At 42.7% G+C, this 13,803-nt stretch overlaps 1 protein-coding gene across 1 annotated transcript in view; it reads right to left on the bottom strand.

The window, feature by feature from the left end:
* The window catches only part of SLC6A19 (solute carrier family 6 member 19), a 116,179-nt gene that overhangs the window by 6,769 nt on the left and 95,607 nt on the right, over nt 1-13,803 (bottom strand). The window lies entirely within an intron of this gene.

The raw sequence follows: 13,803 nt of genomic DNA on the forward strand, positions 1-13,803 counted from the left end.
CTCCCCCCTGAAAGGTGCCAATTGTGGCGCCGGAGGGGGGGAGGATTCCAATGAGCGGAAGGTCCACTTTAGGGTGGAACACTGCTTTACAGTCAGAATTCCCAGGAGCCTTTGTTAGTGTATGCTGGCGCAATCATGAGGTAGTAAACTCTATGTTTTTTTCTCTGTATAATAAAGCTCCTGTTTCCTGTCTGCAGTTAAAGCAATTGTATACCCCTTTTTAAATTTTTACTTACAGGAAAGCTTATAATAAGGCTTACCTGTAGGTAAAATGAATAAACCTACACGATTTAGGACATATTCACCCTGCATACAGCCACTGACGTCTGTGGCGCATTTGCAGTGAAGGTCTGGCGTGTCGTGCCGAACCTTGCCAGAACTGAGTGACGTCATTGTGGCTCTGGCCATTCACAGCGCCGGAACCACGAACCTGGAAGAAACGCAGGGGGGAAAATATCAGCTCCCTCGGCGTTGAGCAGTATGCGAAGCGGGGACCTTGTTCTAAGGTAAGTATTTCATAATGAGCTAGTATGCGGTGCATACTAGCTCAATATGCCTTTGCCTTATAGGGGGGTTTTTTTTCGTTTGCGGGTATGCAACCACTTTAAGCAGCAAAGCCCACAAGGACTGTGCAGTGTCTGTCTGATTTGTAGGGCTATATACAGAATTTTTAACAAGTTATGGACCCAGACACCCACCAGAGAAAAGCTGATAACCCACTCATAGCCCAGTTTTAGCCTGCAACAAAATGCTAATAAGAGAAGATATGTGGAAATGAAGTCAAGCCAGAACACTCTTCAGATGAGTACATAGAGAAGGACCAAAAAGCTGAAAGCACAATCTCTCCTAACATAGAAGATAATCAAATCATACATATATGTAAGTGTGAAACTGCTAAAGAAATATGGGAAGGATTAGAAAAGGCTCATGAAAGCCTTTCTCAGCAATAAACTGTATGTGGTTAGAAAGCTATACCAAGCCAAGCTGAAAAAAGGCCATGATATGCAATATCACATAAAGCACACCTTGGAAATGGTTGAACGCCTGAGAGGTATAGGAGAAGAAATAAAAGATTTTTATGTCCAAACACTATTACTTAGTGGTTTACCAGAAAGTTATGAAATGCTTGTCACAGCACTTGATGCAGGTCCAGATGATGAACTGACAACAGAATATTTTAACGGCAAGCTTGTGGATGAATATAAATGTAAAACAGAAAGCATTAATAATGACAGGTGCTCCTGTCACAGAGTCTGCTTTAACCACTTAAGGACCGTCCACTCTATATATACTGCGGAATGGCGACCCTATTGCGTGAAATGACGTACTCGTACTTCGTTTCGTGCACAAGTTACTGTGGGCGCGCTGCCAGTGGCACAGCGGGGGAGTCAATGTGCAGGTCTGGTGGCTGCGATGTCCGCTGGCCACCCGCTATTGCTCCTCAGAGAGGCAGAACGGAGATCTGCCAGTGTAAACAAAGCAGATCCCCATTCTGACCGGAGAGTTTAGTAAGATTGTCTGTTCCTAGTGATAAGAAACAGTGATCTTACGGTACTCTCAGTCGGTCCACTCCCCCCACAGTTAGAAACACCTTTCTAAGACAGACTTAACACCTTGATTGCCCCCTAGTGTTAACCCCTTCCATGCCAGTGTCATTTGGACACTGATCAGTGGCTATTTTTAGCTCTGATCACTGTAATAATGTCACTGGTCCCAAAAATCTGTCTGCCGCAATGTCGCAGTTCTGCTAAAAATCGCTGATCACCACCATTGCTAGTAAAAAAAAAAATACCCCAGTCCATCAAGTCCAACCTATGTGTGTGATAATATGTTAGTATTACATTGTATATCCCTGTATGTTGTGGTCGTTCAGGTGCTTATCTAATATTTTTTTAAAATAATCAATGCTCCCCGCTGAGACCACTGCCTGTGGAAGGGAATTCCATATCCTTGCCGCTCTTACAGTAAAGAATCCTCTACGTATTTTAAGGTTGAACCTATTTTCTTCTAATTTTAATGAGTGGCCACGTGTCTTATTAAACTCCCCTCCATGAAAAAGTTTTATCCCTATTGTGGGGTCACCAGTATGGTATTTGTAAATTGAAATCATATACCCTCTCAAGCATCTCTTTTCCAGAGAGAATAAGTTTAGTGTTCGCAACCTTTCCTCATAACTAATATCCTCCAGACCCTTTATTAGCTTTGTTGCCCTTCTCTGTAATCGCTCCATTTCCAGTACATCCTTCCCGAGGAATGGTGCCCAGAACTGCGCTAGCGGAATAAAGTGCTTGTGCATATAAAGTGAATAAACTTTATATGGACAAGCACTTTATTCCGCTAGCAGTTTTTTTCTGTCATTTATTTTTTAAGGTTTATCACCTTTGCAACAGCAGCTGTGGTTTTATATATTTTTCACCATTTTTCACCATTAATTTGAGCATATCTCCTCAGCGCAAGTTCTTATTTGTTTTTGGTGCCCAGAACTGGACAGCATACTCTGGGTGCAGCCAGACCAGAGTCTTGTAGAGCAGGAGAATTGTTCCCCTTTTTAATGCATGCTAATATTCTGTTTGCTTTGTTAGCAGCAGCTTGGCATTGCATGCCATTGCTGAGCCTACCATCTCCTAGGGTCCCCAGGTCCTTTTCCATCCTAGATTCCCCCCAGAGGTTCTCCCTCCAGTGTATAGATCATTCATATTTTTGCCACCCAAATGCATTATTTTACATTTTTCTACATTAAACCTCATTTGCCATGTAGTTGCCGACCCCATTAATTTATTCAGATCTTTTTGCAAAGTTTCCACATCCTGCTGAGAAGTAGGGATGAGCTCGGTGTTCGAGTCGAGCGCATTTTCAACTCGAACACCGGCTGTTCGCCCCTTCGGCAAAGCCAGAACTTTGTGGGCCGTTCGTGCCATATTTGTGTGGCGCCCATGGCCCACAATGCACTGCGCCATCACAGTATATTGCTGGCTGATGATTGGCCAAGCATGCACTGTGACCCGCATACTTGGCCAATCACAGTACCGGCAGCGAAGAGAGTCATAATAGCTAATTATAGCTCAGGGGGTTTAGTACATTCCCCACAATATATAAGGCTGCCTGCGCGGCGGCCTTGTATAGTGTGTTGTGGTGTTCAGAGAGAGAGAAGGATGCTGCTCCTCTTCATCTTCTCTAATTGTCAGCAATAGGCATTGGTAATTGGTATCGGTGATTATAAAGCCATAGGTGTAAACACTTAGTTTTTTTCTGCTGCCTGCCATCCCCTGGCCCCTCATTTCATGGTGCCTGCCCTTTTCCCTGTGTTGTGGAAGGATAGGTAGTTTTAGATAAACTTCTCATTCTCAATGGGTCACATAAACCTTCCTCCTATGGTGGAATTAGCAGAAAAGGAGAAGGAAGAATAGAGTGCACTAGCAATCTTCCAAAAATGGCTTTTATGTACCCTTGAAGAGGAGGAGGAGTATGGTGCAATAGTCAAAATAAAATAGCTACTATGCACCTTTGGGGAGATAAAAGTATGCAATAGCAGTATTCTAAAAGAAAGTGGCTGCTATGCACCCCTGAGGAAAGAGGAGAAGGAAAATGGTGCACTAATTGCACACTAAAGAAAGCAGCTGCTCTGTGTCCTTGAGAAACGAGGATGAGCCTTTTGCTATCAACTTGTCTCACATGATGCTGATTTCATTAGATCTGTTGTGCAGAGTCACATGTTTCCTTATGCATTTTTCACTCAAATAGATTAAGGCTTACCTGTAGGTCCAAGAAATATCTCCTAAACCGTATTTTCTGAAAGACAGGCACCGCTGTCTATGGCGCATGCGCCGTAGACAGCGGCGCGCAGACGCACTGAGCGTGCCGCAGTTAACGGCGATATGCCGCGAGTGGCGGCTCCCATGTGCATGCGCGGGATTGACGTCATCGCGCCTCCGACGAATGAAAGCGCCGGAGCAGCGAGACCCACCAAGAAGATGAAGGCTCCGTACACAAGGGGACAGCGGTGACTTCGCTGGCTCCTGTGTCAGGTAAGTGACACATAATGGACTACTATTCGATGCATAGTAGTCCATTATGCTTTACCTTTGCAGGGAATCAAAGAGGAAGTAAACCCATCAGGGTTTTCTTCCTCTTTAAAATCTATATTTAAAATGTTTTGGGATACAGGGATGGAAGGTGGTTTGAGGTTTTTAACTGTTTTCTGTGCACTCGGTTTTGACATTCTATTAAACTTTCAAAACAATGCTGTGTTGTACGGTGTAAAAAAAGACTTCACAAACTATACTATTAAAAAGTGTAACTAAAGGCAAAACTTTTTTCTTTTTAGTTTTGGCTAGAGTGGGTGTTGGATTGCAACATCTGTCAGTTTTTATTGCTGTCTGTGCCCCAATAACGGAGATTTGCCCAGTTTATTGTTTTCACCGAAAGTGAAAGTAAAAGGAAATATCACCAGTACAGTAATACTGTAGAGATGATCTCTTGGGGACATTTGTTCTGGTGACAAAACAGGATTCTATCACTTTGTAGGGATTTCCTTTTCACTTCCTGTTTTGGCTATGGGATTGGACGTGAAATCTCCCCAATGGCACACAGGTGGCAAAAAAAAAAAACAAAAAACCTGAAGGCGGTTATAATCACCCCTTACTTAAGGCGGTTATAATCACCCCTTACTTAAGGCGGTTATAATCACCCCTTACTTAAGGCGGTTATAATCACCCCTTACTTTATTCAGAATTTAAAAAAAAGTTTTGCCTTTAGTTACACTTTAAATTGTTGTTCCACTGACCAATTTGTACTAAGTTGAGGTTTTACGTTTTTGTTTTATTTTTTTATTAGTAAATTTATGTATTTATTTAGTACATTTTCCTACAGCTTTTTATAGATGTTGTGGCTGCTACTGCCACTGCCACTGGTCAATTAATGTCTGTTACCACTGTTATAAATAATTAGATGTTGCTATTAAAACTACCTAAAAATTATATTTTTTGGTTACAATGAATGGGACTGAGGTGGCAAAATTAAAGCCGAGGAATAATGTAGAAGAAAAATGTACAGAGTCGCTGTTCGTGGAAATATCACTATTCTGTAACACTACATACAGGCGTGTTGAAAAGATGTAAATAAAAGGCTGGTGCTTTTTCAATGGTGCGCCCAAAGTTGCATAACAAGGACTCTCTCTCCTTGCTAAATGGTAATTAAATTTTTTTTTTTGCATTGACTCATGTCCCCCAAGGCAGTGCCCTGTACCCTTTTACCCTTTGATTGACAATTCCTTCCCTGTTAACCTTGAAAATGATCATAATTGATTTTCCAGATTTTCCCCCTATCAATTTAAATGGTTTGAATTAAGGTTCACAATTTCTAAGATTTACCATGGCTTCAACAAATGAGCCACGATCTGAACCCAATCATATTCACTAATCCCTACTCTTCAGTCCTTTGTCTGTTTGTCCTTTTGGTATTACTTTCTTAATTTCATACTATAATGTTTCGGTAGAGGACAAACCATTGCAGTCAGCTGTTCCATTCACTTAAGAGCTGTACAATAGATTATATATATCAGTGACAACGAACCTTGGCATCCCAGATGTTTTGGAACTACATTTCCCATGATGCTCAACTACACTGCAGAGTGCATTAGCATCATAGGAAATGTAGTTCCAAAACATCTGGGGTGCCAAGGATTGCCATCACTGATATATATTATCATAGATCAAAGAGGCAAAAAGAAAGATTAGGAAGAAAGCACTTACAGACAGGGCAACAATCAGAAATTTTGGGGCCCCTTACACAGCTTTAGGCCTGGGCCCCCTTCTGGGCCTGACTGCCAACATTTCCCACATCCCACCGAATCCACCCACTGGCAATCCCACTGTCCTTCAGTGCACCCGATTTCATTTTAACACTCTTACAACTTAATATGTGAAAAAGAAAAGTGTATTCCAAGTCATCACTGCTTTCTAGATTTAACAGTAAGGGCTAGTTTAACCACTAAACCATTTGGCCAGCCAAAGACCAGAGCACTTTTTGCGATTCGGCACTACGTCGCTTTAACTGACAATTTCGCGGTTGTACGATGTGGCTCCCAAACAAAATTTACATACTTTTTTTTTTCCACACATAGAGCTTTCTGTTGGGGGTATTTAATCACCTCTGCAGTTTTTATTTTTTGCGTCATAAACAAAAAAATAGCGTTGATTTTGAAAAAAACATTATTTTTTACTTTTTGCTATAATAAATATGCCCATAAAATATATAAAAAAAAATGTTTTTCCTCAGTTTAGGCCAATGCGTATTCTTCTACATATTTTTGGTAAAAAAAAGTGCAATAAGCTTTTATTGATTGGTTGGCGCAAAAGTTATAGTGTTTACAAAATAGGGGATAGTTTTATGGCATTTTTATAAAAAAAAATGTATTCGTAATGGTGGCGATCAGCGATTTTTATTGTGACTGTGACATTATGACGGACAGATCAGACACTTTTGGCACGATTTTGGGACCATCCACATTTATACAGCGATCAGTGCAATTAAAAATGCATTGATTGCTGTGTAAATGTGACTGGCAGTGAATGGGGTTAACCACTAGGTGGCACTGTAGGGGTTAAGTGTGCCCTAGGGAGTGATTTTAACTGTGGGCGAAGGGGCTGTGTGTGACACAACACTGATCACCACTCCCTATTACAGGGAGCTGTGATCAGTGACAGTGTCACTAGGCAGAACAGGGAAATACTTGTTTACATTAGCATTTCCCCGTTCTTCCTCTCCGTGAGACAATCACGGGTATCCCCACAGGCATCAAGTCCGCGGGACCCCGCAATCACACTCACAAAGCTCCCGATGGAAGTTCCCACGCCTGCAACCCACCTCTTAAAGGGCAACGTACACGTACCTGATTCTTCCTATACGTGCCCTTCTGCCGCAGTATATCTGCGTGTAGCGGTTGGGAATCGGTTACACTTGCTTCAAAACATGGCTTCGGACAGGCTTTGTTAAAGCTCTCTGAACGCCAGTCAAAGCCCCTGTCACTAAATAAAATGGTTATCTTACAGTCCTGTTTACACCTGCTTTTGCTTGTTGCTTTGGTGGGGCTTCAAGTGAGTTTTGCCATAGACTTCTGTAGAGGCTTTGAAGACGCTTTGAAGTACTACTGAAGCTACATAATTAATTATGTAGCTTCAGGTATATATAATTATACCCCACAGGGTATCATTTTTGAAGCAAAGTAAAGCAAAGCAAAAGCAGGTGTAAACAGGACTGTAAGCTAACCATTTTATTTAGTGACAGGAGCTTTGACTAGCATTCAGAGCTTTAACAAAGCCTATCCGAAGCCTTGTTGAAGCCGAAGCAAGTGTAAATGAGCCCTAAGGAATTATATTTTGGCCAAAAAATATGCAGCCTGCCACCATGACACAAGGGAGACTCTTTAAAGGCAAAGAGACATCCCCATATAGCAAAGAGACAGCCCAATCCAGCAAAGAGACAGCCCAATCCAGCAAAGAGACATCCTCATATAGCTAAGAGACATCTGCAAATAGCAAAGAGACAACCTCATATAGCAGCCCACTCCATCAAAGAGACATCTCTACATAGCAAAGAGACATCCCAATCCAGCAAAGCAACATCTCCATATAGCAATGAAATCTCCCCATATGCCAAAGAGACAACCCAGTCCAGCAAAGAGACAACTCCATATAGCAATGAGACATCTCCATATGACATAGAGACAGCCCAATCCTGCAGAGACATCCCAATATGGCAAAGAGACAGCCCAATCCAGCATCTCCATATAGCAAAGACACATCCCCATATAGCAAAAAAAGACAGCCCAATCCAGAAGAGACATCCCAATATGGCAAAGAGACAGCCCAATCCAGCAAAGAGACATCCTAATCCAGCAAAGAGGCATCTTTATATAGCAAAAAGACATCCCAATATGGCAAAGAGACAGCCTAATCCAACAAAGACATCTCCTTATAGCAAAGAGACATCCCCATATAGTAAAGAGATATCCCAATCCAGCAAAGAGACATCTCCATATAGGAATGAGAAATCCCAATCCAGCAAAGAGACATCTCCACATAGCAATGAGAAATCCCAATCCAGCAAAGAGACATCTCCATATAGAAATGCGACATCCCAATATGGGAAAGAGACAGCCCAATCCAGCAAAGAGACATCTCCATATAGCAATGAGACATCCCCATATGACAAAGAGACAGCAGCCCAATCCAGAAGAGATATCTTCACATAGAAACAAGACATCCTGATACGGCAAAGAGAGAGTCCAATCTCGGTCCTCAGGTGCTTGCCAGTTATCTCCAAAGTGGGTATGTGATCCGTTTGTGGATGGAGCCATCCAACCATCATTACAGTCTTATTGGCAAATTAATGAGGGTTCCTCCACCGCACAAATTAACCTGGGATGCTTTTAAAGCGACTATTAGAGGGGAGTTCATTTCGGCCATTAAGGCTGCTAGAACCCAATATAGCCACGACACTGAGGTATTACAGGAGAAGGAACCGGCATACGCCCAGATATATGCTGATACTCCCTCATCTGCCCCACTGGCAGACCTGTGTCAAGCCAGAAGGTAGCTTCATTTACACTATAAAGACATGACAAAAAAAGCTAGAACACGTACGATGGTGCAAGTATTTGAACAGGGGGATAAGAATGAACGCTTGCTGGCCATGCTTGTGGCTGATAGTTATGCCTCCACAGTTGTCCCTTGTATATATTCACCCTCTGAATCACTGGTGTTTTCTAGGGAGGAAATCCTTGATGCTTTCCTCTATTTTTACACAGCACTATATTCTCCTATTCCATCCTACGTAAAGGGGGACCTGGTTGCACTCTTGCAACCACTCCATCTTCCCACTTTGCCTTCAGAAGGTATCTAAGCTCCTTGATGCCCCTTTTTGGGTGGGAGGAACTTGCTTCAGCCGTAGGCTCCTTTTCAAACTGTAAGGCACCGGGCCCAGATGGGCTGCCGCCTGAGTGGTAAAGGCAACATATGGAGATTATCTCACTGCGTCTGTTGACCCTTCATCGGGAATGTTTACAGGTGGGCCATGTCACGTATCAGGTAAGACCAGAACTGTGTGGACTGCAACAGAGGAAACCCAAATGTGTGTAATATAGAGATTTATTAATATAAGTGAATAAACTCAACCACCTCCAATATAATACAAAGTGCAACCAACCAAAAACAGAAACTCACAAACGATAATAATAAACAGACAGATATATACATATAATAAGGGATACCGAAATCATAAAACAGAGCCAGGCCATGGTCATCAACAGGAGGTCAGCAGCTGGGGATAGGGAACAAACAGGACAAGGGGAGGATGAATTGATCAGGCTATACGGTAAAGATAAGGGGAACAGGATCACAAGAGGGATGGGTACAGGTACAAGGCACAGGGTTCAGGTACAGGGATTGGGTTCAGAGACAGGATCAAGATCAGGTTTCAGAGCTCACAGAATCAGGTCAGGGCACAAGGAAGATACCAAGGCAAAGTGTGTGTGTACTTGCCGGGTATTTATACATATCTCCTGCAATCAGGCTCAGGTGATGCCTGATCGAAGAAAATGAGGTCGGCTCCACACTGCCAGGAACCTGCTGGTGGGCGCCAGTACTGCGGCCCAAAGATCAAATAATACCACCAGCAGGAGAGAGCTCCCCTGGCAGTTCCAGACTGTCAGGAGACACCCGCTGGTGAACATCAGTACTGCAGGCCAGATGTTTAACAATGCTACCATCAGGTGGGACAATTTCTGACAGGTCAGCTGCCTCCCTCACTGTATGAAGCACATATTGGGCTTATAGCCAAACCAGACAAGGACCTCTTGCATTGCGCCTCTTATCGGCCAATCTCACTACTAAATATGAAGTTTACAATCATTATGAAAATGCTGGACTCAGACTCAGATTCATGTCAATTATAGCTCATTTAGTGTTTGAGGATCAGACAGAGTTCATGCCGGGCAAGGCCACTGATATCGACTTGAGAAGGGTTTATACTCATCTACAGCTAAGCCCTGAGATTACAAAAGGAGGACTATTAGTCTTTTTGGGTTTAGAGAAGGCAGTTCTTCCTGGTAGCTAGGGGGACATGCAAGGGCTGCCCGTTATCTCCTGGCCTATTTGCTTTTCTTATAGAGCCCTTGGCTACAGCCCTGCATTTGTCTTCTGGGGTGAAGGGAATACAGGTGGGTGTATTAGAGAAAAAAAACTGTTATAGGCAAATTATATGGTGCTTTTCCTGGGGGATCATGACCAGTCATTGACCTCAGCTCTGTCCATCCTGGACACCTTCTCCCGGTTGTCCAGTCTTAAGGTGAATTGGGGTAAATCACAAATTATGACATTAAAAGTTCCACCCCCAACCCTCAGGGCCCTGATAGGCTGCCCATTTCAGTGGATAGATAAGGTGAAATATTTGGGACTGAATATTACCCAGTCGGTAGCTGACTTTATTCCTCTCAATGTTGCTCCGATTCTGCAGACACTTAAGCAATGCACACAGGACTGGCATAACGCTATCCCTGATTGGGAAAATAAATCTTCTAAAAATTGAATTTCTCCCCCTATTCCTATACGTCTTTCCTATTCCCCAGTCTGGATACCTCAGACTAGTTTCCAGTCCATTGATAAAGTGATTTCAAACTCTCTGGGGTGGCAGACTCCACGTATTAGATTGCAAGTGTTGCAGCATCCCTGGAAAGAAGGGTACCCAATTTTGATAGATATTTATTAGCGGGGCAGTTTGTTTTTGCACATTGATGACTGACTCAGCCAGATGATGATGCTGCGGTAACTTTAAAAGCTGCAGTAGTTGGTTCCTATTAGGCACTGTCTGGCCTGTTATATAGGGGGAGAGGGGTCCCTTATCCTATTAGGGGGTCCATGCGCTCAGTCATCAGAGCGTAGGACTTGACTAGAAGGGCTGAACTTCAGGTTGGCGTGGTGTTACCTTATACTCCTCTGTGGTGTAATCCAAGCTTATCTCACTTTCTTGCAGATCCAATCATCTGGACCAGATATGGGATAAAAACAATAGGTTCGGTGGTTGGAAATGGGGTGTTGTTGACATTTGATGTGCTCAGAAGTACCAGCTCCATAGCTCACACTGGTTTTGTTTTCTCCAGTTCAGGCATGCTTTTTGTACCCAATTTGGGTCCTCCACTCTGGACATGCGAGCTGGCAACCTGAAATCCCTGCTCAGGGATAAAGACCTACATAAAGCCTTGTCTACTATCTGCAAGAAATTATTCATAGATACTACAAAGGTTCTAGCATCCTGCCGTGCTGCATGGATGTCAGATTTCCCACAGCTTGGGCGATAATGTACAGGGCACAGCGTTTGCCAGACTGGTGTTGGCGCGTGATGACTTGATACAGTTCAAGTTTCTTCATAGGATATACTACACCCTTGCTAAACTAACAAGGATTTTCTCTGTGCACCCGTCGAACTGTTGGAGGTGTGATGCACCCGAGGCAGATTTTTTTCATATCTTCTGCCCGCACATCCGGCAGTTCTGGGTGAGGGTGCTAGACTGTGTTGGGTTGATCACGACAATCATCATTGCATCATCTATAGAAGCATGGTAGACACATTAGCACCCAAAAATATGATCCATACTTTGCTCACCTTGCTCCTGTACTATGCCCGCAAAGTGATTATCTTATCATGGAAGAAACCGTTGGCCCCCCTACCACTATGGCCTGAAAGGCATTGGCTCTACCATTGTATGAAGCCACGTATTTTTCTTCTTTTTCTCTTTTTGGACTATTGAACATTTGGGTCTATGAGCACAAAGCCACACAACTTTATGTGTGTATTGTTTTTGTATACACAATTTGAAAGTGATAGATTGTTTTATTTAATACAATGTTTACCTAGATCAATGTTCTCATCATAAGGAACATTGTGGCAGCCTTGGGGGTTAGCACGTGGGGTATTATATAAAGTACATGTAATTTTTGCACTTTTTTCTGTTTAGCGCTACACGTTTGTATATATTGCACATTCTTTTACCTTAAAATATCCATTTGGGTGTGTTAGCAGCTCTTTTATATTTGGATAGCGCAGTGTTCAATTTTTTATTTTTTGTCTACCATTGTATGAAGCCACGTATCTCAATAGAGGGGTACCTGATACGTTTAATAAGGTGTGGGGTGGTTGGATAGAAAACAGCTCAACAGCATCAGATTAACTGCCTCCTGGTTGATTGTTGTCATATTTGGCGAGCAGTGAGGCTTGTGTAAGCCTGGATGGGCACCAATAATTTCTCTTATTAAAGCAGGGGGGGATATTGTACTGCATATAATGAATATGTATTGTGTTTACCCCTTTCTTTCCTTGCTATGATTTTTCTCTGGAAGGATCTCTGACGTTTTGTTTTCTTTTTTTGGTCCGGGAGCTGCATTGTACACTGGTGCTGTTAAATTGTAGTGCTGTATGTTTTTCTATGTTGCAAGTTTGTATTCTTTTTTTTCTATGTGAAAAAGCTTTAATACAAATAATAAAAAAAAAAAAAGACAGTCCAATCCAGACATCTCAATATAGCAAAGAGACATTACCATATAGCAAAGAGACAGCCCAATCCAGCAAAAATACATCTTCATATAGCAACAAGACATCCCCATATGGTAAAGAGACAGCTCAATCAAGCAAAGAGACATCTCCATATAGCAAAGAGACATTACCATATAGCAAAGAGACAGCCCAGTCCAGCCAAGATACATCCCAATCTAGCAAAGAGACATCTTCATATAGCAAAAAGACATCCCCATATAGTAAAGAGACAACCCAATCCAGCAGAGGCATCCTAATCTGTCAAAGAGACATCTCCATATAGCAAAGAGACAGCCCAATACAGCAAAGAGACATCTCCATATAGTAACGTGACATCCCCATATAGCAAGGAGACATCTCCATAAAGCAATGAGACATTCCAGTCCAGCAATGTCACACAGCTCTGGCCTCCCTGTGCCCAAACAGCCCCCTCATTTCACTTGTACACACAGCCCCTACTTGTAAAGGAGGTCTTCGAGTCCCAGCTTTGTTTACACAAAGTTCCTGAGACACAGCCAAGCACAGTCAAGAATACAGTACAATCAGCACACAAACGAGGAATGCACATGCAGAAAATAGCCAGAGGTGGTAACAAAGAGTAAAATGTGAGCTCATTGACACAGAGCAGCAGCTGCTGCTGCCGACTCTGGTGGTATATGCATAAAGAAAGCCAGCACAGTCACATGGAGCCCATGCACCCCCCACTGCCTTCTCCCATCCCTGTGGGGTGATTGGGCCCCTCAGGAAGCCCAGGCCCCCTACAAGTATTTGGGTTGTCCCTCCCTGATGGCGGCCCTCCTCACAGATGCCAAACACACGTTGCCTTTGTAGCAAGATAGAACTTGTAACAATATTGCAACCCTAACAACACACTAGCTCAAGAAGCATGGCAGACACTCGCTTGACTTTTGAGATGATGTCTTCTACCCCGAATATCCAAACCCATTCCTACTTACAAATATGAGGATTGTCATGAATAAATGTGGTATTCAGAGTTCTTTTTTGTGATCATTTGACTCTCCAAAGTACTTTACCAATGGTAGTATAAAACAGTTGCCCACTTCCTTGGGGAACTTATTATTTTGATTTACAATTTATATTTCTCTACCATACTGACAGAGAAATTGAAACAAAAAAAAATGATAAAGATGGAGGTCTATTTATAAAAGTAAAAAGCCTTTATCACATTTCTATTCTAAATATATATATATGCATACA

Source organism: Lithobates pipiens, unplaced genomic scaffold (genome assembly GCF_037356315.1).
Source record: "Lithobates pipiens isolate NorthernLeopardFrog02 unplaced genomic scaffold, aLitPip1_a1.2 Scaffold_19, whole genome shotgun sequence".
NCBI classification, from domain to species: domain Eukaryota; kingdom Metazoa; phylum Chordata; class Amphibia; order Anura; family Ranidae; genus Lithobates; species Lithobates pipiens.